General features: G+C 39.3%; 1 protein-coding gene across 3 annotated transcripts in view; it reads right to left on the minus strand.

Moving 5' to 3' along the window:
* The window catches only part of FAT3 (FAT atypical cadherin 3), a gene marked incomplete at its 5' end in the record, with an annotated part of 523,102 nt that overhangs the window by 399,272 nt on the left and 111,477 nt on the right, over positions 1-12,353 (minus strand). The window lies entirely within an intron of this gene.

Raw genomic sequence — 12,353 nt, forward strand, 5'->3', positions numbered from 1 at the left:
CTTCCACATCTACCAGGGATGTAGCCTAAGCAAGGGAGGCCAACACGGGCTTGAGGAAGGGTCCGGGCACAACAAAGGCGGGACTGGAAGTTCAGGCCTGTCTCCAGATATAACGGTCAAAGGAGAGGTTGGGGGTTTATACTTGGCTGCCAGGACAGCAAAGGGGAAAGGAATCTGGAGCAGAAATTCAAGCTGAGAAGAGAAAATGTGTTTGGGTGGAAAAAGTCCAATGGAGATGTAGGCATGGCGATGGTGGCAAGAGGACATCGATGGCCTATAAAATCAGAGGTTTAAGTTCAGATTCTGTTTCTTATTTGCTAGGTGACTTTGGGTAATTATTTGATCTCTTTAAGACCTAATTTCCTCAGCTATAAAAGAAGGAAACATAAAAGAACCTGCCTAATAGGGTTATAGTAAGGATTAGAAGGGAATACTGCACTTTCTTAGCAGAACATCTGGCACATAGTGAGGACCAAAAAGTTACCAATGGCTACCACTATTATTATCCAATCTATAATATCCACATAAGAATATTAATTCACAGAAATATGTAAGTGAAGATGTCTATTCACTGTAATAATGTTGGAAATGAGAAAAAATGAAAGACAATCCAAATGTTCACTAACAAAAACAGGGCTTATGTCATAGTACATTTCTACTATATTAAAATAAGTGAGATATATATCTCTGTGAACTGACATGCAGACGCCCAAATGTATAATTAAGTAAAAAAGTTCAACAATACCATTTCTCCAAGTAAATAAAATGAATATTTTAAAATCTGTAAAGTGGAAGCATCAAGTTATTAAAATGGTTATCTCTATTGAAGAACATCATGAAAGAAGACGTTAATTTTTTAAATTATATTTTGCATGTTTGTGTGTTTTAGCAAATATGTATCCATTTTGTAATAATGTTAACAATTATTTTCAAGTAGCAGGTATTAAGATGGCTGAGCCTTTTCTTAATAGACCATTTGCTACCTGGTGTCCACTGGTCACTAGAATTTAAGTATCTGGTGTTTTTCCACTTCATCATCAGCAATTTAAATCTCTCTGCTCTGCAATCTCACAACAGAAAGAAATAAAAAGGTGCAGTAATTGAGAGGACAGAGCTGCAAGCACAAAGCTCTTATACTGTAGCTGTTGACCCTTAATTCACTTCTTTAGTTAATTTGCTTCTGAGAAATTATTAGGACAAATAAACATTATAATTTTCCTTGAATAATACCAACAAATCCAAATCTACCTTCAATTAGAAGCTCTTCAAAAAATTTCTAAACAAAATAAACTGGATTAATGCACAAATACACTGTAATAGGTAATATACTATTTCCTTGAATTTGTTAGTTTCGTATAACCTCAGCACTTATGCTTTAATTGCTTTATTTTTTTCTTCAAAAAATATTTTGGGATTAGATTTAGGAAGTGATAATGCAAAGCTAAAAACATCACTAGGATCCTAATATATAATATGAAGAGATAAATATTCCACACAAACATAATACTTCAAAGTACACATAAAAATTTAAATACCATTGCCCAGATACTTTTATTTAGATGACCAAGGAGTGGAAACAGTAGGATTCCATTTAACTGATTAGAATAATTTAGTATTGTCCTTGTAATGCATACTCACAACTCAACAAATGCTGAAATGAAGCAATGATTATATTGACAGTACAAGTCTTCCTTCCTGATCAACGGTTCCGTTTCTCATAAGTGAAGCATTCTAACTCCTAAATTTGCAACAATGTTTTGTCACTTATAAAAATGAATAACAGGGACCGGACAGAGTGGTTTAGTAGCTTTTTTAAGCTTCATTCACACAACAAATGTTTGCCAGGAATTCTTCTAATATCTTCTCTTACAGCTTCTTGCATAAAGTCATAATTTCACTTTACATAATTTATTTATTCATAGGTTTTGGTTATGCAGCATTCAATGAAAATATTTTATTGAAGTCAAAATTGGACTCCCCTTGTGCTATAACTCAGTATTTACTTCTCTTATAGTCACAATAAAATAAGCATTACTTCCTTTATGACTGGAGCCTTTCTGATCTCCCAGGAAAATTCTCATGCATCATATAAAGTTACTGAAAGGAAACATATGGAGGATTAGGTACCTTTTTCAGGTAATCTTAGCAGAAATTAGAAAATCTGTTTCATGGGCACTTACCAGGGAAGCAGAACATAAAGTTAGTCATTCCTCTTGCCTTTCACCCCCTGGGTAGCATTCCCCAAAAACACTCACCAGTGCAGTTTGGGCATTGAGAGCCCTTTGATGAAAACACTTTCCTTAATTCCAGAGCAAAAGTTCTGCTGTCAGTTTGCTCCATAACTCAAGGTAGACAGAGGCAGTCATCTCCAAACATATCAATTCCTTGCATTTACTCCATTTGAAATGTGCGTTTCTGGCACTGTTTTAATAGCCCCCTGTTAACCTTATTGTTGAGGGAAGGGTTCCCAGCACAGGGTCATGGGAATGGCAGAGCACAGGCCACTCAACACTGGGCAGATGAGAGCAAGAGCAGTTTATTAGTCACATGTACTCGCAATGCAGGAGAGGAGAATAATGCATGTCATGCAGGGTCACAAGAGGGCTGTACTTGGGAACAAAGTGAACAACTAGAGGCTGTGGGAGGCAGGCTTTGTGGTACTAAAGGGGAAAAGTGACCCCTGGCTCTCCTGGGATGATGTGATTGCTTTGTTTGAGTAATTTTGCAGGCTGGCAGGAATAAGCGGGATCTGTGCCTGGTACCATTGATAAGGGAGGGGGGGGGCGGGTATTTGACCAGGGGATCTTATCTGCAGGACTAGAGTGGGGAGGAAAACATGCAGTTAGGTCATTCAAGGACTTCCTGATTTTACCAGATGTTAGGGTAGCATGTAATACCGAGCCTTGATTTTAGGCCTTACACTAGTAAATACTCATACATATAGTTCAACAAATGAGTGAATAAATGAATGTGGTGAAAGTGGGAGAATTCTAAAACTTTGAGGTATGCCCTGACCTTGAGCAAGACACTGAACATCTTAGCTGAATGTCAGCCATTTATAATGTGGGGATTGTAATATCTTTTCTATTGGTCTCAGGAGGTTGTATGAGGGGAGAAAATCATTAACAAATGTGGAGTAGTTCCCCAATCACTCAAAAGGTCTAAAAGGCCCTCCACAAAACTACCTGTCACTCACCTTAAACCCATCTCCCTCATATTCCAGGCACATGGGCCTTTCAATAGATGGTTCCACAGTCCTTCATGCATGAACAACAGAAAGTAAGATATCTCTTTATGTGCTTTCAGAGCAGCCTGAGTTTCTACTACACAGCAGGTTGAAACTCTTTGTTTGATGCATATCTCTGAATGCCTGGCACAAAATAAATGCTTAACAAATGTTTGTGGGAGAAATAAATGAATAGAATGTGATCATGTTACCAGAGACAGTCAATTGGAACTCGGGCAGCTGGCAGGGTGAGCAGCAGCCGGGGGGGCCACATTATAGCTGGAATAAACTTTATATTACTGTTCCTTTTTTGATTTTCTTAAAAACAAGACAAAAAATAAAACAAAACAAACAAACAAACAAACAAAAAACACACCACCCCTTCCTTATTCCTATAAGAACCCTGGGCTCAAGCAGGAAGCAGGATGGTGTCTGAGAGAGGAGTCCACTATTCTCCCAGGTCAGGGCACCTAAATAAAGTTCTTTCCTTTTGCATCAGAACTTGTCTCATGAGTTTGGCTTTTCTTGGGGCAGTCAGCTGAACCTGCATTTTGGTTACAATATTCTCTATTCAAGCATACTTAGAAGTTCTAAGCACTCCACACAATTAAAAGGGCAAAATTATTATGACTTTCACCTCCCCATTCAATTGTGAGGAGAGTCCTCTCTTCCCTCCTCCATGCTGCCTCCCCTTGTGCAAGCCATACAGCCATTGTGGTATCTGTATTGCAGAGTGAGAAGTCTTGATCTCACCTAGTAGATCATAAAGCTCAAGCCTTTCTTTTGCAGTGCCAGAGCTGGGTTCTATCAGAACAGACATAGAAATCCCCCACACAGCAAGAGGTAAATTTTCATCATTCTTTTACAATAAAAAAGGAATTTAGACAACCAGAAAAGTCTAAAAAACACTAGTTACTCAGTGTTTTATAATTTTCTGAGTGCAGGTGTGTTATATCCTTGGTTAAATTTATTTCTAGGTATTTTATTGCAGAAGATACAAATAAGGGGAAGTGTATATCATGTTCACGGATAGGAAGAATTAACATCATTAAAATGTCCATACCGCCCAAAGCAATCTACGGATTCAATCAATTCCTATCAAGATACCAATGGCATGTTTCACAGAACTAAAACTAATAATCCAAAATTTCATATGAAACCACAAAAGATCCCGAATAGCAACAGCAATCTTGAGAAAGAAGAACAAAGTTGGAGGAATCATGCTACCTGATATCAAACTATACTAAGAGGCCATATTAATCCAAGATTCATGGTACTAGCATAAAAACAGACATAGAGATTATTGGAAAAGAATAGAGAGCCCAGAAATAAACCCAAGCCTTTATCATCGATTCATATTTGACAAGGGAGGCAAAACATACAATGGGGTAAAGACAGACTATTCAATAAATGGTATTGGGAAAATTGGACAGATAAATGTAAAAAAAAGAAAGGAACTAGACTACCTTCTTACACTGCACACAAGAATAAACTCAAAATGGATTAAAAACTTAAATGTTAGACTCAATACCATAAAAATCCTAGAAGAAAACATAGGCAGTGAAATCTCAGAGATTTCTTATAGCAATATTTTTTTCTGATATGTCTCCTTGGCCAAGGGAAACAAAAGAAAAAATAAACAAATAGGAATACATCAAACTAAAAAGAGCTTGCACAGCAAAGGAAACCATCAACAAAATGAAAAGACAATTCACTGAATGGGAGAACATATTTGCCAGTGATACATCTGATAAGGGGTTAATATCCAAAATTGATAAAGAGCTTATAAAACTCAACACCGGATAAACAAAGAATCAAATTAAAAAATGGCAAAGGACCTGAACAGACCTTTTTCCAAAGAGGATAATCACAAATGGCCAATACACATATGAAAAGATGCTCAATGTCACTAATCATCAGAGAGGTGCAGGTCAAGGTCAGCCGCAGCCTGTGCCTTGCCCAGGGCCACCCAGTATGAGCTAAAGAGTGATCTGCAGATAACTGCTACTTGTGCTTGGCTTGGAGGTGCTCAAGAAAGGCCCAGCTAAGAACAAGTGAGTTGTGTGTAGGTCTTTTAAGAGGAATGGCTAGGGCTCCAGTAGCCCTCCTTCTCACTCAGCTACCGTCCTTGCTGGTTTTCCCAGCCAAGTTATGGAACTTATGTTCCTGGCAATGGAACCCTGGGCTAGGGGCTGGTGTGGGGCTTGGACCCCTGACTCCTCAAGGGGGACCTCCATAGTCTAGGACTATCTAGGTTCAATTTTTAACCACCACTTGTAGGTATGTGAGGCACCAGTCCATTCCACATCGCTGAGCCTCCTACCAGTCTCAATGTGGCTTCTTCTGTATATCTTTAGTTATAGGATTTCTGTTCAGCTACACTGAAGGTGGTTCTGAATGATGGTTATTCTGTAATTTAGTTGTAATTTTAATGCGGCTGTCGGAAGAAGGGAGTACTATATTTACATATGCCAGAATTTTGACTGGAACGGGGAAGCAATTTTTTAAAAAGAGATGGAGGGGGAAAAAAGGAGAATCCAGTATGTCTATTCTGGGTGACTGGGAAAATGATGCTGTTTTTAGAATCAAAACTAGATGAAGAGAGTTAGGGTGATGAATGCAGTCACCACATCAAGAGGTTTTCTTTGAAATATGTATCTTGAATACTGACATTAGTATTTTCCAGGACTAGGAAAACATTTTGTTTTGAAAATGTTTGCCTGGCCTCACATAGCCTATAGCTAGCTACCTTAAAATAACTTCTCTATACAGTAATTTCCTTCAAGGACACTTAAGAAATGTAATGTGCCTTGCTGGCTTACTCGTAGATGTACAAGGCCTTCTGACTTCTACACTGAAGGCTATTACCATGGACAGTATTACTGACTTCTAAGGAGCCCCATCGTCTCACAGACCCAAGCCATGCTGCCATTTTGACAGACCTCCCAGAGCATGCTCTTGTAAGTTACCCAAGGTCAAGGCTGAATATGACTTGCATACCCTGAGCTGTCTACCAGTATCTGATCTCATATTCTAACAGAGACATAGGAAAATTCCATGAACCTTGAACAAATTTAACCCTATACATTGAGTGGGCATCTGCTCGGGGTCAGACACCAGCTGTGTTAAGTGTAAGAGCTCCAAAGACGAATAACACATTTTCTGCCTTTAGAAAGCTCACAGCCAAGCCTGAACATAAGACAAACACTAAGTACTCTAACACACATTAAGTACCAGAGGAGATGTAGACATAAAGGGTGAGAGAGCTGCTGATTTTCAGTGAGAGAATAAATAATGTTAGGGAAAGAACACCACAGTAGAACATTTGAAGTATAGACATGTCCATAAGAACAAGGCTTTACAAAAGGATAGGTATAAGAATTTACTCAGAAGAGGGAAGAGGCACACTCAGTTTGGGAGATTAGGTTGTATACCTCATTTTGTACCTATTTATTCAATTCCCTAAACTAGAAGCCTGTCAGTTTGTATTTTTAGAATGCTGCATTTGCAACCTACGTAAGCATGGGGCTGTGGACAAAAATTCACTTCACATCACAAACCCCCAAGTAGTGAAATCTACATTGTCATCTGTTATAAAGAACAAATAGTCTCACGTTACCACAGACAGCCCCACTCTCTTCTGTGGGAAAGTATTTTAAATAAAGACGTCAGTCTCATTTGAAAATAATAAATGAAAGAGCAATTGTGGTCCCTCTGGATTCACTAATAAAGTTCATCAATGAACTTTCACCATCAGGTATTCAGAAACCAAAAAGGTGGCATATGGAGGAATTTTCAATGCAATTAAAGCACACCATTTACATTTTATATTACCACCTTTGGCTGCTGGTAGTCTGAACAGAATTAAATAACTTGTTACACAAAACTAGGCCTCACATGGTGGTCAAGGTAGCAGAAGAAATAAACAAGTAGAGGAGAAAGTCACAGCAAATATACTTGATATGAGCAATTTCCTACAATTTTCTAGAACACATTTAATTCATGTTTACCCTTTCCTGGTCCTCCAACGCAGTGTACTCATACATGGATCATTTTAGTAAATGTCATTTTGCTTCCTTTTTCCACCTGTGTTTCCCACCATGCCAAGCTCTTCAGGTGTCCTATTATTTAAAGCTTATGGGCTCCATAAGAGCAGTTGTTAGCTTTACATTCTCCCAGGGCTCACTACTTACTGTGTTTTGATAGAGTTAGTGCATATAAATGTCTTTTATGCTGGCCTGGCCAGTGTGGCTCAGTTGGTAGAATGATGTCTCATGCACTGAAGGGTTACCTGTTCAATTCCTGGTCAGCGCACATACCCAGGTTGCAGGTTTAATTCCCAGTAGGAGTGTGTATAGGAGGCAACCCATCTCTCTCTCTCTCTCTCTCTGCCACTACATGTGAACTGCTAAATCATTTGCTCTCTACTTTCTTTAGCATTTCATGTTATTTTCTGGTTTTGTGCATTTCTGCATGCATATATGTATGGACTGTGTGGTGTGTGTGCTGCTCTGCTGAAAAGTCCCATAACATTCCAAACCCTCTTTCTACCTCCACAGTAAGACTGTAGCCTATGGAGGAAAGAAGCAAACTTGACTTTGATATAATTTTTTAATGACCCAAATGTACTTATTAGATGGCTTCTATGAATAGTGTTAAAACTGGATTACACAAATGAGAGATATCATCAATTGGACATTTCCAACTGGTCAGCTTGATTTCAGTTGACCTTGTCAGGGAGGTTCAACAAAAAGATAGTGATCTAGCCAAAGCCAAAACAAGTTAAAGCAAGCATGTCAAACTCGCGGCCCACAATAAATATTTTTGCAGCCCAGCCAATATAACAGTAAATAAGAAACGTTTTAATAAAAATTTCTTAACTTAATTTTTACAATATCCTGATATACACAATTATTAATAACAAATTACAACGTTGGCTAATTACTGATTACTATAATCGTGTTGCATTCATGTCCCTTACCTTATGCACAGGTGCACCATTTCCTTCACTAATACTAGCAGCGAATATTTTAAGCAGCCGATTGCCACATCATTAGTCTTGTACTGACTTGTTTGGTGTGTGCAACAGGAAATATTTCGCTTTCAGAGAACAAGAAAAATAGGTTTATTTGCATTGCACTTATTAATTTGTGCAGTTATTCAGTGTCTGGTAAGTTAATATTCAAGAAAAAATATTAATTTTTATTAAAATGTTCTATTATTTTATGTTAACAATTACTCATTTATTTCAGCCCTTTGTATTCAGCATGTCTTTATTGAAATAAACCTACATTTCTATGAAAATTGAAGCTTTTGTTTTTTTGAGGCCCACATAAACTTAAACCTTGTTTATTTGGCCCATGTTAGCCTTCGAGTTTGACCTGCTTGAGTTAAAGGCTACCCACTTGATATGCGTCTTCTTTTCAGTGTTTTATAGACACCCCTTAATGCACATTTTGAAACCCTGTCCAATCCCCATATATGCTCACAAACACATACACACTCACACTAACTCATTGCTGGCCAGACTGGTGCTGCCATTAGACATGTGAACTTTGAAAGGGAGTCACTCTCTTGCTTGGGTTATCTCATAAATCACTTAACCTTTCTCCTTTGCTCTTTATTAACCTTTGGTCTTTAGTTTCTTCCTTTTCACTTGATTTCATGATCTGCTCTCTCAATAAAGATTCGTCTGGAGATGAATCCCTAAAAATAAATTCATATTTGACTATGATGATTCTACTCTTTTAAAATTTTGGTATATTCTCCTACATTTTGTTCTGCTAAGGGTTTTTTGGTTTGTTTCTTTGTTTTGCCTTCAACAAATAATGTTAGCATTTTGTAAAGTTAGGACTGAAAACTTACACCCATTAGAGTGAGAATTATAAGATTTGTGTTTTTGAGGAGCCGGGGAAGGGGGCATATAACCAGCTTTTCACATGTATATGTAGGTCCTTTCTGAACTGTTCACCTTCACCCTGACCCTGGGCTCCCCACAATGAATAACAACGGAGCAACATCCTATGTCCATGTCTTTTCTTCATCAGTGACCCAAGGACAAAACATAGACAGTTTGAACAAAAGAGCCAGCACAGTGCTACTGATCTATGGAGTTCTCTGCCAGAGAATGAGCAAAATGACTTGAAAACAGTCACTAAAAACAGCATAATAAAAAAAAATGCAGAGAATCACAGAATCTCTGAGGAGACAGGAGAACTAAGGAAGAGTGGTGTCACCAAAACTACAGGAGACACAACCTCCACATTCCACAGCCTTGCCATGAAAATGGGAGACATACATGAACAAAAATAGCATTTAATCAAGACCGATGGTGATAAAAACACCCATCCACATCAAGCAGGATATGGAGAATGGAATTATCTAAGACCAGTAAACACTAAGGAAAGGCAATGTTCCCCTTTGGCCTTCCCCATGCAGTTCATCACGATAACATCACTGCTTATATTTTTCTAAATACAGCGGACAGTAAATAGAATCAGTGAGGGATGACAAACTATAAAGAAAGCAAAACACGTGCTTTGTCATCTCCAGTCTTTTCCCCACCTCCCAGCTTCTTAATTCTATCACTAGCCTCGGAGTAATGTTGTATCAGTCTTTACCTTGGCACTATTTAAATGGAAAGAAACACTCTCTCTTCCCTTGATAACTCATACTCAAACTTCAGGCTTTGCTTTGCTTTCTGTCACCGAAGGCCTTCCTTAGGCCCCTAGTTTATAATAGTCATCCTGTTGTGGGATCCCAGAGTCTCCTCTTCTCACTGAGACCCTCATCACCCTCTGGTTCATTGTCTCAGGCCTCTTTCCCCTGCCACACTGCACCTTAAGAACCTGGAGGGCAGCCGAAACCGGTTTGGCTCAGTGGATAGAGCGTCGGCCTGCGGACTGAAGGGTCCCGGGTTCGATTCCGGTCAAGGGCATGTACCTTGGTTGCGGGCACATCCCCAGTGGGGAGTGTGCAGGAAGCAGCTAATCGATGTTTCTCTCTCATCGATGTTTCTAGCTCTCTATCCCTCTCCCTTCCTCTCTGTAAAATATCAATAAAATATATTAAAAAAAAAAAAAGAACCTGGAGGGCAGCGATGACATCTATAGGATCCATCCCTCTTATTCCCAGCACATAGAACACATTCAATACATGTATTCTTACCAGTAAAGGTAGATTCTGTGCTGACCCTATCATTCCCAAGCCCATAATTCAATTTGCTGTAGTGGCTCAAGGTTTTATAGGAGTTCAAATCTATTGTTCATGCTATTTTGGGGGAACATATTTGTATATCTCCTTTTCCGTATCTCTTCCTGGTCTTAAATTTCCGATAAAGAAACGTTTCATTGGCACAACCACTCGTCATTAGCAAAGAAGTTACTGTAGCCTATTAGCAGGCCTAGGAGATCCCCATTATGCAAAATGCCACCACACTTGTGTTGGGAACAACCACAGGAGTGAGCCTCCTTACAAGGTTCGTAAGAGACCTTTGGGACTGTCCAGGAAAAACTCTCATCCCGAAGAAAAAACAAGGCTGCTCATTTATCTTTTGACCATCGAAAGTTCCATTCTCCAGGTCAATTTCACTTTACCTAACGACAAGACATCCACGCGATGTTTGTGATGACCAGGCCCCTAAGCATGCTGGCAGCAGATTGTCCTGACCACAGGCTTAAGTAACAGTGGACCCCAACATTCCCATGGGTGCCTGAGCAGGTCACTTGGTTAGTAGTGTTTCTACACATAAGGCCCACGAAGATCTCCAATCATTCCAGACTAGGACTGCAGGAAAGGCATTTTGTTTTATCGATGGGAAAAAAAAAACATTCCGTGTTTCTTGCCAGTCCCTACGTTCCCACGGTATTTTCTCTGTGAGAGGACTTGCTGACCCAAGTCCGCTTATTTCCGATATAGGTATAATACTCATGATTACTGGGACCCCAGCTTTAGAAATTAATATTTAACTTCAATGCAAACCTGAAGAAAGCAAATGTCATAGAAACCCTTGGAGAAATTCACCATGTTTTTCACAGGAATAAGCCCTAAAATGCAACTTATTTCTGTAAGTATTGATACCAAAGACAAAATAATCAAAGCTGTGCTTCCTAAATGTGAGGTGACGTTAAATTGGCAGGTGTTCCAATAGTACAAATAAATGGATATAATTTCAATTTCAAAATTGTAAGGAAAAAATTAAATGCAAAAGATAGGAGTGAAAATATAACAAGACAGTGGCTGACATTCATATTCATCCCCTCTCTCTCTCCCCCTCGTGTCGGGGGAGGGCTGCATGTCCTCCTCATTCTCCCATACAAACAGAGATTATTTCTAATTCCAATTAAGTTCACAAACATTTACTGAGTACCTGTGCTAGTACTGTGCCAATTAAGTATATAAACGGGAAGAACATAGTCTGGCTGTAAGAAGCTTATAAGCCTAATTAGGGAGATAGATACACACACTAAGAGCCACAGTCAGGGCCAACGTGTGCTGATATCGATATGCACAGGGACTCAGGGGCCCACGGGAGAGACTGAAAAGCTCAGGGAAGACTTTCTGCGGGAATTTACATGTACGCTAAGTCTTAAAGGAAAGGGAGGTTTGCCAAGCAAATAAAGGATAAGAAAATTCTAAAAATGCATAAGAACAACCTAGAAGTCAAAGGTGAATGGAAGAACAAGCAGCCTTCTAAGAACCACAATTTGGCCTGTAGAGTGTGGGAAGTGGGAGAGCTTAGGTGAGGAGGCCTCAAATGCTCAGCTAAGGAGCTAAACATCCTCTGGCATGTTCGGAAAGGTTTAACTGGAGCAGCATTGGCAGTGGTGTAGAAGAACTTTATAATGACCCCTCTGGCCGGTTTAACAAAGACTCTGCTGGCCAGTGGATAAAGGGAAGCAAACTGGGGTTGGAAGGCAGTCTGGAGGCCACGCCAGTCACACTGTAGAACAGCTTCAGAATCTGAAAGGGTGCCAGGTCAGTACTCCAGTTTTTACGTAGAAAATCTAGTTGCACTGAGGGCTCAAAACACTGCATTTTGCATTAGATACTCAAAACCATGCACTGACTTGAGTGATTAGCTTAGCTGGAAACAACGTGGGAGTCTAAAAGGGTCAGGTAGTTTGCT

Source organism: Plecotus auritus, assembly GCF_963455305.1.
Source record: "Plecotus auritus genome assembly, chromosome: 9".
Lineage (NCBI taxonomy): Eukaryota > Metazoa > Chordata > Mammalia > Chiroptera > Vespertilionidae > Plecotus > Plecotus auritus.